The sequence below is a fragment of the Hyla sarda genome, chromosome 3 (assembly GCF_029499605.1).
Source record: "Hyla sarda isolate aHylSar1 chromosome 3, aHylSar1.hap1, whole genome shotgun sequence".
In the NCBI taxonomy this organism is placed as follows: Eukaryota; Metazoa; Chordata; class Amphibia; order Anura; family Hylidae; genus Hyla; species Hyla sarda.
Window position 1 is genome coordinate 379,594,805 of NC_079191.1, and position 13,990 is coordinate 379,608,794.

At 42.5% G+C, this 13,990-nt stretch overlaps 1 protein-coding gene and 1 long non-coding RNA gene across 3 annotated transcripts in view; both read left to right on the forward strand.

Annotated features, from left to right (window-relative positions):
- LOC130362832 (uncharacterized) overlaps window positions 1-7,514 on the forward strand; it is a 112,414-nt gene extending 104,900 nt beyond the window's left edge. Inside the window, exon 4 of one of the 2 annotated variants that reach the window (XR_008891590.1) lies at window positions 7,382-7,514. This is a non-coding gene — a long non-coding RNA (uncharacterized LOC130362832). The remainder of the gene's footprint in view (window positions 1-7,381) is intronic. The other variant, XR_008891589.1, reaches the window with a different exon arrangement.
- MACROD2 (mono-ADP ribosylhydrolase 2) overlaps window positions 1-13,990 on the forward strand; it is a 2,467,642-nt gene that overhangs the window by 320,462 nt on the left and 2,133,190 nt on the right. The window lies entirely within an intron of this gene.

The following is a 13,990-nucleotide window of genomic DNA, read 5'->3' on the forward strand; positions in this document are numbered from 1 at the left end:
GCTGTCATGGCATGCTGGGAGTTGTAGTGGGGAAACAACTGGAGGCATACTGTATAGGTGAATGGCCCCACATCCCGCTCCCGCCGCGCAGCCCGCAACCCCCCTGGCCCCGCTGCGCCGCTCATCCCACTACCCCCCCCTCCCCTCCCCCCGCAAAAGCACAAAAACACATTGAAAACAGACACAACATAGATATTTTTACCTGTCGCCGAGAGCCGGGGCCTGCCAGGGAGCCTGCGCGCGTCCTCTTCTTTCAAAGTGCTCGCTCCCGCCTGTCAATCAGACAGAATTCCAACTCGTTGCCAGGCTTCAACGAGTCGAAATTCATTAGTGATGTCACTGCCTAATGCATTCGACCACTAGGAGGGCGACCCCTAGTGGCCGAATTTAAAAGTGATTTTAAACTGTTTTAAAATCACTTTTTTTTAATTAAAGTATATTAGAGATATGTTGTAGTACTTAAGTACTACAACATATCAATTTTTTGATTTCATGACAGTGCCCATTTAAACATATTTTTGGTCAGAGTGTGATAGCAGTTATATGTTTACATTTTTTGTTTATGTTCCAAAAAGTTCCTGTAGGCTAGGATGAACATTGAAGGCATTAAATAAAAATCCAAATGTACAGGTCAAGCACTTGACTGGATGCACCTTATGAAGAAGGTTTTAAAATATTAACCATTTAACCCCTTAAGGACGCAGCCCTTTTTCACTTTAAGGACTGAGCCCTTTTTCGCAATTCTGACCACTGTCGCTTTACGCATTAATAACTCTAAAACGCTTTTACCGAATATTCTGATTCTGAGATTGTTTTTTCATGACATATTCTACTTTATTTTGGTGCTAAATTTTCGTCGTTACTTGCATCCTTTTTTGGTGAAAAATCCCCAAATTTCATGAAATTTTAGAAAACTTAGCATTTTTCTAACTTTGAAGCTCTCTACTTGTAAGGAAAATGGATATTCCAAATACATTTTATTTTTCTTCGCAAATACAATATGTCCACTTTATGTTGGCATCATAAAATGGACATATTTTTACTTTTGGAAAAATTAGAGGGCTTCAAAGTAGAGCAGCAATTTTCAAAAATGTCATGAAAATTGCAAAATCTGAAGGGACAGATGTTACAGAACTACAACTCCCAGCATGCTTGGGCAGTCTAGGCATGCTGAGAGTTGTAGTTTGGCAACATCTGGAGGGCTACCGTTTGGGCACCACTGTAACAGTGGTCTCCAAACTGTGACCCTCCAGATGTTGCAAAACTACAACTCCCAGCATGCCCAGAGAGCCTTTGGCTGTCTGGGCATGCTGGGAGTTGCAGTTGTGCCTTCTTAGTGGTTGCCACAGTAAAGATCGCTTTGCTTTCACTTTCATCCCCCCCACCCCCACCTCCACCGTCGTTTCCCTACTTGAGCCAGGATCTCTGCAGTCTCCACGATGATCTTTGGTCCCCACGCCATCTTCAGGTAAGGTACCAGTCTCCATCTTCTCGCCCCATTCTGCCCGACATCCAGGGGTGGACAGGACGGGGGGTTGCCATGGCAACCCACTGTCCTGCGCTGCCATTGGTCCGAATCAGTTCTGACCAATTGCAGGGGATAGGAGGAGATAGCAGCACTGCGACCTCGCTCCTATCCCTCAGGGTGATCAGGCTGTCACTGAAAGCTCCGATCATCCGTATTTTCTGGGTGATCGGGTCACCAGAGACCCAATCAGCCCGGAAAAGCAGAAAATCGCATATCTGAATTGACATGCGATTTTCTGCGATCGCCGACATGGGGGGGTCTCAGGCGATGTGCCGGGATGCCTGCTGAATGATTTCAGCAGGCATCCCGGTCCGGTCCCCAACCGGCTAGCGGCGGGGACCGGAAATTTCCACGGGCGTATGCATACGCCCCACGTCTTTAGGGGCTCGGGATGCAGGGGCTATGCATACGCCCGGCGTCCTGAAGAGGTTAAGGATGCAGGGCGTATCCATACGCCCCTGTTTCCGAGTCCCTAAGGACTCAGGGCGTATGGGTACGTCCTGCGTTCTTCTGGTGCCTGCCGCTCGCCGGGCAGGGACCGGACCGGGATGCCTGCTGATATCGTTGAGCAGGCATCCCGGCATATCGCCCAGGAGGGTCCTGAGTCCGTTCTGCCCACCATTTCACAGAGATCTGGTGTGCAGGACGGAGCCCCATGCTGCCATCTCTCCCCCTGCCCCCTTTTTTTGCATACCGTCTGTAGGTGTCCGCGGGTCCGTAGCACCTTTAGCTGCGTGACCCCGGCCCTACAGGGTCGCTGCGGTCTTCCCCAGCATTTTTTTCTTTTGCTAAACGTGTGGCCTGGCCCTCTTAACTATAAAAGAGCGGTCCGCCACTGTTAGCTAAAGCCCACCTGCCACTGATCAGTCCCGTAATACTGATCAGCGTGTTTTTTTTTTGTGGTGCAGGCACTTTTTTGGGTTATAGTGACTTTTTTATTTTATTTTTTGCATCTATAGGCGGTCCGTGCCACCAGTAGCAGGCCTGTGATGTGTGGATGGACCGTACCTCCAGGCCCCACCGATGTCAGTTATCATTGACCAGTGTATATTTTTTTGTTTTCAGGCGGGTGCATTTTTTCGGGGTTAAGTGTTTTATTATTTTATTTTTCGGGTTTTTTGTGTGGGGGTCTGTATGTGCCACCATCCACTGTTCTGGGCTGAGTGGCCAGACCCCCCACTGACTCCTGCGCCCCCTGCCGCCACCAAGCGCTAATCAGTGGGGAACGCCACTGATTAGGTAAATGCTTTTTTTTTGGCGCAGGGTTTTTGCACTAGAAGTTTTTTTTTTTTTAAGTTTCTTTTTCTTTTTTTTAGTTTAGTTTTATTTTATATTTTTGTTCTTAGGGCAGGTTAGTTAGGTTAGGGTGGGTTGGGGCGGTAGTCCCGCACCACACCACACGCAGCACACACGGCAATAAAGTTATACATTTCACCCCCCACTAGAGTAGGGAAATGGCCCGCAGGGCGTTTTCAGTGGAGCAGGCATATGCCTTACTTGCCTCCGACTCTGAAAGCTCCACAGAGGACAAGGAAGACCCCACCTTCCTTATTTCCTCGCCCTCCTCATCATCTAGTTCTGATGATGAGCCACCAAAGCGGGGGAAACGCTGCCAAGCGAGGCCGCAAACCTCCTCTGCACCTGACCCTGTGCCCCATGCTAGTATGAGTCCCCCTGGCGCTCATATTAGTCAAGCCCCCCAGCCAAGTTCACTGGTGCCCCATACCAGCGAACTTGTCTGGTCTCAGCCAGCGGGCCACGAGCCCGTGATTCCTGAGTTTGTTGGCGACTCAGGAATCAAGATTGACATCGTCGGGTTCACTGAAATGGACTATTTCAGGGTTTTTTTCAGTGACGACTTTGTCAATCTGATGGTTGATCAGACAAACCTGTACACCCAACAGTTCGTCACTGCAAACTCGGGCGCATTTTTAGCTAGACCCAATGAATGGTATTCCATCAAAGCGGCCGAAATAAGGACCTTTTGGGGCCTCGTGCTGCATATGTGTCTAGTTAAAAAACCCAGTGTCAGGCAATACTGGAGTGGGGACGTTCTCTACCAGACCCCGCTCTACGGTATTGTCATGACACATCCCCGGTTCGCGGCCATTCGGAAATGTTTGCTTTATGCTGATAATGCTGCATGTCCCCCCAAAAAATTTTGGGAGGCCTATTTCCCTGAGCGGGAGGTCGCTATTGATGAGTCTCTCATCAACTTTAAGGGGAGACTCAGCTTCCGGCAGTACATCCCAAGTGAGCGCGGTATGACATGAAGATGTATAAACGTTCAGGGTACACTTGCAAGTTTATGGTGTATGAGGGACAAGATTCCCGTTTTGAACCCCCAGAATGTCCCCCCACTCTGGGTGTTAGCGGGAAAATCGTTTGGGGCCTTTTAGATCCATTGCTAGATAAAGGTTACCACCTTTACGTGGATAACTTTTATACTAGTATCCCTCTCTTCACATCCCTCATCGCCAGATCCACGGTCGCTTGTGGAAGAGTCCGGAAGAATCAAAGAGGCCTTTCGCCCCATCCCCTACAGGCTCCTATCCCCCGGGATGAGTCCCGTGCCTTTTCCCCATGAAAACCTGTTGCTGGTCAGGTATAAAGACAAGAGGGATGTCCTTATGCTCACCACAATTCATGGGAACGGCAGCATCCCTGTCCCTGTGCGAGGTACTGCGGGACCGATCCTCAAACCTGATTGTATTCTGGACTACAATCAGTATATGGGGGGAGTTGATTTCTCTGATCAAGTCCTCAAGCCATATCATGCCATGCGGAAATCACGTGTATGGTACAAAAAAGTTGCGTTCTACATGGTACAGGTTGCCATGTATAACTCTTTTGTACTGTCCCAGTAAATGAACAAAGAATTAAACCTTGAACTGCACTTGAGTGTAAGTGTGTTAGATACGGAGGCTCCACTCCATCTCTAATAGCAGCCAGTAATAAGTATAAATCACACTTGACAATTGAATAGATTTTCTTAATGCTTTTTCCTTAGTATTCAAATATTTATGGTACAAAAATCTTTCTGCAGACCACCAATTTCATATTCATCAATAGATACAAAAAGTTTTATCACCCAGAGTGCTCACTAGATACGCCCAACAATCCTTGTTCAGCTGACCGGATAAGTTTCACCCTTTCTCGGGCATCCCGGAGGCTGATCCTCCTTCCTTCCTCTCACGAAGGGGTAGACAGGGGAGTAGTTGCCGGACACTTCCGACATTATGGAGGACACGCCCCCTTTCTCACCCACCACCGTTTACATAATAATTGGCATCTCGCGCGAACTCAATTCTGTAACAGGAGATTTCTTGTTAAAATAGAAGCATACGACGCTTCATAATTAGAATCAAACATTATAATTTACAGCAGCAATAGTATGATGTAACATCGGCAGAACATCGAACGAAGTCGAAAATTATAAACTTTCTTCTACAATGTCAAAGAATTTCTTATATAAATATTACTTTACAGGAATACCGAACAGTTACAGATTTCATTGAACCCATCAGGGTTCAATGAAATCAATGTTTCAATCCAAAAGACTTCTCTTTGTAATAACATTCTTTTTATATTTTCTTCTGAGCTCCCTTCCACTTCTTCAAGCACCATCCAGCGTAATTTGCTGGCTTGGTGTCCATATTCGAAAAAATGTTTGGCTACCCCTGTTTCACCAAATCTGTTTGTTGTTTCTGTGTGACTCTGAGGCATTGAATTTTTTTTATTCTGGATTGCGCAACAATGTTCGGTAATCCGGTATTTTACATTTCTCATTGTTTTACCAACATTAACCCGGCCACATGGGCATTTGAGCATGTAGGCAACATGTTTAGAATTGCAATTGTACCACCCCTTGAGGGGAATTTTTTTACCCCTCAGAGAGTGACAAACGCAATCCGTTTTAATGATACTATTGTAGTTCTGCCAAACACGGAAAGGTCCTTTTCTTATCAGTATTCAAAAATCATTGTTAGATTTTTTTCTTATTTTTCATATCAGCACGAACCAAAAAATGAGATGATTTTCCTTTCTTGTAAATAAACCTGGGTGGTCTCTCAAAGATCTTACCGTATTTGGGGTCAGCTCGCAATAATCCCCAGTATGTATTCACAGTTTTTTTTTAATTAATTGGGCATGACAATCATAAGTAGATATAAAGGAATTAGAATTTTTTTATACTTCATCTCCTACTTTCCTTACAACCTCTTCCTCGTACCCTCGTTCCACAAATTTTGGGATTAACATTTCTTTATTTTTAATATAATCATCCTTCTTACTACAAATTCTCCTAGCTCTTATAAACTGCCCTCTGGGTATCCCCTTGAATGTTTGAGGGACATGTTGACTCTGTCTTAATAAAACATTATTCCTGTCAGCCTCTTTCTTATACAGTGTAGATTCCAATTTTGTCCCATTTTTATATACCTCTACATCCAAATGCTGGAGATGCGCCTCCAAAGTAAATTCGATCAGTGGATGACATTTATTGAGTAACAAAACATATTCATTCAACTATTCCAAAGAACCTGACCATAATAAGAAAACATTATCCACATAACTAATCCATTTTGTAACATAAATACTTAACGGAAATTAATGCACAAATAATTCTTCAAATTTAGACATAAAAATGTTTGCGACACAAGGTGCTACAGGGGACCTCATCGAAGTCCCCTGTACCTGTAAATAAAAATCCTTTCCAAACCTAAAATAATTTTTAATACACACCATCTCTAGCAGATCCATTATAAACCCTATCTTAGAATTACACAATGTAGGGTCTTTAATCAATTCCTCTCTTACTGCAATTAAACCCTCGTGGGTGGGGATGTTTGTGTAAAGGCTTTTAATGTCCAATGTACATAATAGTGTTTTATCTGTTACCTCTACATTTTCAATATGATTTAAAAAATCATTAGTGTCACTTAAACAGTTCTTCAGTTTTCTCCAAGAGAAAAATTGAGACAAAAAATTTGAGAAATAGTAATAAAAAAAGAGAAGAGAATTCTTCCTTTATATCTACTTATGATTGTCATGCCCAATTAATTTTAAAAAACTGTAAATAAATACTGGGGATTATTGCGAGCTGACCCCAAATACCGTAAGATCTTTGGGAGACCATCCAGGTTTATTTACAAGAAAATCAAATTTTATGGTTCGTGCTGATATGAAAAATAAGAAAAAATTCAAGCAATCATTTTTGAATACTAAAAAGAAAGGGACCTTTTTGTGTTTGGGGTGTCAGAACTCCAATAGTATCATTAAAACTGATTGTGTTTGTCACCCACTGAGGGGTACAAGGGGTGGTACAATTGCAATTCTAAACAAGTTGTCTACATGCTCAAATGCCCATGTGGCCGGGTTTATGTAGGTCAATGAGAAATGTAAAATACCGGATTAGCGAACATCGTTGCGCAATCCGGCATAAAAAATACCCATACCTCACAGTCACACAGAAACAACAAACAGATTTGGTGAAACAGGGGTAGCCAAAAAAAATTTCCAATATGGACACCAAGCCAGCGAATTACGCTTGAAGAAGTGGAAGAGAGCTCAGAAGAAAATAGATAAAGAAGGTTATTACAAGTCTTTTGGATTGAAACATTGAATTCATTGAACCCTGATGGGCTCAATGAAATCTGTAACTTTTCGGTATTCCTGTAAAGTAATATTTATGCAAGAAATTCTTTGATATTGTAGAAGAAAGTTTATAATTTTCGACTTCGTTCGATATTCTGGCGATGTTACATCATATTATTGCTGCTGTAAATTATAATGTTTGATTTTAATTATGAAGCGTCGTATGCTTCTTTTTTAACAAGAAATCTCCCATTACAGAATTGAGTTCACGCGAGATGTCAATTACTATGTAAACGGTGCTGGGTGTCGGAAGTGTCCGGCAACTACTCGCCTGTCTACCCCTTTGTGAGAGGAAGGAAGAAGGATCAGCCTCCGGGATGCCCGAGAAAGGGTGAAACTTATTAGGTCAGCTGAACAAGGATTGTTGGGCATATCTAGTGAGCACTCTGGGTGATAAAACTTTTTGTATATATTGATGAATATGAAATTGGTGGTCTGCGGATCGATTTTTGTACCATGAATATTTGAACACGAAAGAAAAAGCATTAAGAAAATCGATTCAATTGTCAAGTGTGATTTATACTTATTACTTGGTACTGTCCCAGTACGCTGGCAACACAGGGACATTCCTGCAGTTTCAAGTGGTAGTTCTAAAGGCCCTCATCTTTGGTGACTGCCAAGGAGCGGGTCAGAGCACCTCTGGAACTTCAGTCCCCCGGATCGTCCCCGGCCAACACTTTCCAGGTGAGGTCCCCCACACTGGAAAGAAGGGACGATCCCAGAAAAAATGCAGTGTGTGTCACAGGAGGGGGATTTGGATGGGCACCACCACTCAGTGTAATACTTGCCAGGATCATCCGGCCTCTGCATTAAAAACTGCTTCAGGGAGTATCACACTTACATGGAGCACTACATTTTTTTTATTCTTTTCCCTGATTTAAATTCCCCAGAATTATACTCCAATGTACCAGTCCAGAGTACATTGTCTTCCTAATTTTAAAACCAAACCCCCCTCCAAAAAAAAAAAAAAAAAAATTGTCTCTTTAGTCTCTTAACCCCTGAGGACGTGGGTCATACCACGAAACATGTAGGGGAGACAGATTGATTACATTTTAACTGCAGCATTTTCCCCAGTAGACAGTGGTCTGCAGCCACTGTCAAGCACATATTACTTTAAACTCCAGATAGGAGAAGCAATACTAGTTGAGGGAATAGTCTGCAATTTTATTCACTACAGGGGACTTTTTAATAATAGTACAATAAAAGTGAAGTTTTACATAGTTAGGGAGGGAATTTTCAGTAGGGTTTTTTTTACCCCGTCACCTTGGTGACTGGGGTTTGGAGGTTTTTCTTGGTTTATTTATCCCCTTTCCCGTCCTGGGCATTAAAGTGTTTGTTATTTATGGGGTATTTACAATACAGAAATGTAGGTGCACTACTGTGGTAGATGTATACAATGACATTGGCTAATCCCTCAACACTGATGTTAAAATTGAGACATTCGCCAGTGTATCCTTATATTAAGGACACACCAGAGCCCGCATACCAACGCCAAGGTTTCTCAGATGGCACGGGACCTAACGCTAACCTACCTGTGCGTAATAAGCAAAAACCAGGGGCCAGTGGGCAATTACAGCAGCACTAGGTCGACATGCAGCCTGCTCCCAGTTCCTTCCAGCGTGACTAAGCACACATACAATGGAAGGGGGGAGAGAGGCTACAAGCCCCACCCAAGTTGGCTGATATAGGTGCATGGCCTCACAGGTGCAACCCTAATGCTGCCTGGAAAATGTTCAAGGCGCATTAACATATGGAGTTTACACACCTCCACGTATAAATTTACAAACAACAACAAAAAACGTGGTCTCAAATGGCTGGAGGTGCTCAACCCCAAATGCAGTTGTGCATATATACTGGGGGAGCAGATCCTGCCCTTGTAGTCCGTTGCTAGGGGCGATCCCCAGCATAAGAATGCATACAATGGAGGATGCCTGCAGCGGACTACAAGTGCCACAGTAGAATCCTACACCAGATAAACGGTGTGGATGTGTAACAATTAGAATAATACAATACAGAAATGTAGGTGCACTACTGTGGTAGATGTATACAATGACATTGGCTAATCCCTTAACACTGATGTTAAAATTGAGACATTCGCCAGTGTATCCTTATATTAAGGACACACCAGAGCCCGCACACCAACGCCAAGGTTTCTCAGATGGCACGGGACCTAATGCTAACCTACCTGTGCGTAATAAGCAAAAACCAGGGGCCAGTGGGCAATTACAGCAGCACTAGGTCGACATGTAGCCTGCTCCCAGTTCCCTCCAGCGTGACTAAGCACACATACAATGGAAGGGGGGAGAGAGGCTACAAGCCCCACCCAAGTTGGCTGATATAGGTGCATGGCCTGTGCAACCCTCTGGTGTAGGATTCTACTGTGGCACTTGTAGTCCGCTGCAGGCATCCTCCATTGTATGCATTCTTATGCTGGGGATCGCCCCTAGCAACGGACTACAAGGGCAGGATCTGCTCCCCCAGTATATATGCACAACTGCATTTGGGGTTGAGCACCTCCAGCCATTTGAGACCACGTTTTTTGTTGTTATTTATAGGGTATTTCTCACAGAAAGGCCCCTCAAATCCACTTCAAAGTTAAATTGTCCCTGAAAAATTCAGAATAGAATAGAAATTTTCATGAAAATTTTGAAAATTCCTGCTATATTTTGAAGCCCTCTAATATCTTCACAAAGTAAAAACATGTCAACTTTCTGATGCCAACATAAAGTAGACTTATTGTATTTGTTAATCAATATAAAATGTATTTGGAATATCCATTTTCCTTACAAGCAGAGAGTTTCAAAGTTAGAAAAATGCTACATTTTCAAAATTTTCATTACATTTTGGGATTTTTCACCAAGAAAGGATGCAAGTAATGCCGAAAATTTACCACTATGTTAAAGTAGAATATGTCATGAAAAAATATTTTTGGAATAAGAATTAACGGTAAAAGCATCCCAGAGTTATTAATACATAATGTGACATTGGTCAGAATTGCAAAAAAGTGCTGAGTCCTTAAGGGGTTAATGTAGCATCCAGAAGGGCCAAAAGAATGTCACTTTGGCCTCTGTTGTCGTATACTTTTTTGGTATATATGTTTGGATTTTTTTGTTGTATAGAATAGTGCAATAGGCACTATTCTATACAGCATATAGAATAGAGTTTATTCATATAGTGGGAGATTTATCAAAACCTGTGCAGAGGAAGAGTTGTGCCGTTGCCCATAGCAACCAATCAGATTGCTTCTTTCTCTAAAGAGGCCTGTGGAAAATGAAAGAAGCAATCTGATTGGTTGCTACGGGCAACTGCACCCCTTTTCCTCTGCACAGGTTTTGATAAATCTCTCCCATAGTGCATATAGAGTTTAATCATACAGTGCATATAACAATAAGAATAAGTAAATAATGAATGTATACCACTTTGTATACTTTCTTTTCTGTACAATGGGAGTCTACGGGCAATGGTTGCCACAGTATGCCTAAATAGTGGTATACATTGGGAGCACGAACACTGCATAAAGCAGTGTGGAAAGAGGCCAACACTACTGAATGTAAAAGAGGCATACAAAGTAAGGCACTTTATATTAAACAGATAAATATTGGTGTCAGTCCGTGAGGGGTGGTTTTGCTCCATAACAGAGAGGCACAAGGATCGATTGCCTAAGCAGATGAACTTCATTGTGGTGAATTTTTCTGTAAAACTGCTAAGCTGAGGCATATATAGTAGCATGTTGTACAGTCACCAGAGGTCTCCAGCCGACATCCAGTCCCTTCAGACACATTATTTTCTTGTAGCCGTAACTTGGCGGTCCATTACTCTAAATTCATGTAGCGACAATCTTCCAATATGCAAGAACCCTGACTGTTAGAAGCAAATTGCACTCCAGTTGAGAATGATTCCTCAATCTAATGAAAATGTTCTGAAGGAATCATGTTGTACTCTTTAATATTCCTGGAATGCTTACAAAATCTATTTTTTGCGAGTTCGTGTGCGTTGAGAATCCAAGTGAAAATGAGTAGGGCTCTTAGAATTTCTGAAAAGTAGTTTTAAACCAGACATCCGCTATATCCCCAAGACCATTAAGCAATTGTAGCATAATGAGAAGGGTTCTTAGCTTAAATGAGCATGCTGATATTTCTCCTGCCAGTTGTTTGTTAAGGTAAAATGATTGTTGTTTTTTTTATTTTATTTCTGCTTCATTTTCAAATTTCTGTTCTAAATGCAAAGCAGCAGGCACACTGGTTTACAATGAGATGACAGCAGAGAAGTACCATGAGACATCTCAGTATATGTTCAAAGAAACAGAAAAGCAAGTAGAAATTTGTCAAGAGTAACTTAATTTTATATAAGAATATGTGTTTTCCTGTGATGTGGACATTACTTCTGTCACTTGTTTGTCCCTGATCCAAAGAAAACCTCTCCAGCATTCCAGTAATAGATTGTGGAAGCACGGGGGATACCAGCAGTTTACTCACCTTTCCTATGTGCCAGCAGTTATAGCAGGTTCATGTCTGTCGGGACAAAAGACATAATCTTGGATGACAACAAGAAGCGTATGGACCTATCAAGGCTATTGTTTTTGTACCTGCTTTAGTGAAAAGCTGGAACAGATGCTAACATTCTGGAATTCTAGATAAGAGAGAAAACTGACCAAATCAGCTTTAATATGGATCTATAGCACAAGTTGCCAAAGGCAAAACACTGCTGGCCTGTTTTTTTCTTCTTCTTCTGGATCAAAACTGAGGCGTAAGTGTGGTTGTGTCTGAAGACTTTTAGGTCTGTTTTTCTCACTCCATCTGCGAACAGTACTTTTGTAAATTACTTATATTTAAAAAAAAAATCTTTATCCTTCCAGTACTTATTAGAAGCTGTATATTACAGAGAAAGTTCTTTTGTTTTTTGATTTCTTTTTTTTCTCTCCACAGTGCTCTCTGCTGACACATCTTTCCGTATCAGGAACTGTTCAGAACAGGAGCAAATCCCCATAGCAAACCTATCCTGCTTAGGACAGTTACTGATACAGACATAGGTGTCAGCAGAGAGCATTGTGGACAGAAAAAAAAAAGAAATCCAAAAACAAAAGAATTTTCTCTGTAATATACAGCCGCTAATAAGTACTGGAAGGATAAAGATTTATTTTAATAGAAGTCATTTACAAATCTGTTTAACTTTCTGGCACCAGTTGTAAAAACCTTAACATTGGGACAACATATGAAATGTGAGAAGTTGTTTTCAAGTTTAGGTACACTTTAATCCACTCTTATGGTGTGATGAGAGTTTTTGGCAGCTCTGTGTAGGTTTCTTATACTGGGCTTCTCCATATTAGTATGGTTGGAGACAGTAACCATTAAACTACCTTCTTTAGCTGGCCTTACTCAACTGACTGCTTTTTGCAATCTCCCCACATTCAGCCAAGGCAAAGTCCTCTAGCGGTACCATCTTTTTTCTGACAATAAAAGGATAATGCAGTTACATTCCAACTGCATGATCCGACTGTATACATTATATGGTTGGCCAGCCCCACAGAAATGAGCAGCTATGGCTGACATGTACCTAATTTGTTTGAGTCAGCTTATGTTTGACAAAATAAGGACACCGTAAAAATATGTTGTTTCTACTTATTATCCTCATATAGTCATTATTTGGTAAAGGGATTTTCTGGCCACTTAACACAACAAGCATTAATCCTCTTAGGCTATGTTCACATGCTCGGAATGTCAACACAGAAAATCTCTGTGCGGACATTCCACATACTGCGGGAGCAGGCATAACATGCTGATGCTAGGACCACATGGGAATGCATTCTTTCTGTGGACACGGAAATCAAAATTTTCGCCATGTGCACAGTGCAGCAGAATCCCATTGAATATAATGGGACTCTGCTGCTGCAGAGACTCCAGTGGAATTCCAGTGGGGAATTCCACACACAAATTCGGGACATGTCAACATGGTCTCACTGATTCCCCCCCCCCCATTGCACCCCTTCTGATGCCTTCTTGGTCTCGTACTCATTGATCCTTATTAAGCTCTTAAGGATGCAGGGCGTACAGGTACGCCCTGCGCCAGGTCCCGGTATATAACACAGGGTCAGCCGTGACCCCGCGTCATGCTGGGTCGGTCTCGGCAGCTAATGAAAGCCGGGGCCCTGGGCTAATAATGTGCGGCACCGATCGTTGTGCCGCTCACTATTAACCCTTTCGACGTGGCTTCAAAGTTGATCGCTGCGTCTAAAATGAAAGTAAAAGCTTCCCGGCAGCTCAGTTGGGCTGATAGGGACCATCAAGGTGTAATTGCTATGTCCCGATCAGCTAGGACGCAGCAGGAGGGTCTCTTACCTGCCTTTGTTGTGTAAGATCAGCGATTGATTGCTCCAAGCCTGAAAAACAGGCTTGAGCAATCGACCGCCGATAACACTGATCTTTGCCGTGCTAATAAGTCTTTAGTGCAGGGACACTGTATACAGCAGCCCTTATGTCTGCTTCTTACATATATGCGTGGGATATGGAGCTTGGCTCTGGTCAGTCCTTATCACAAAGTGCTTGGGATATAAACTGCATTTACATATCTTTATAAAAACAGTACTTCTTTTCTGACTCGAGTATAGGTATTGATACAGTATATAAAGGGCAGCCATATTATTTCTACATAGACCATGTAAAGGTCATTGTTGGGATCATACCATTATAATGCTCAAGTCTCTACATATATCCATGTTAAATGTAGTCGCAAGTATTTTGGTGGCTAAACTTTTATGTTCTCTCGCCCTTCTTATTTTTGCTTTAATTGTTTGAAGCTTATTTACTTATT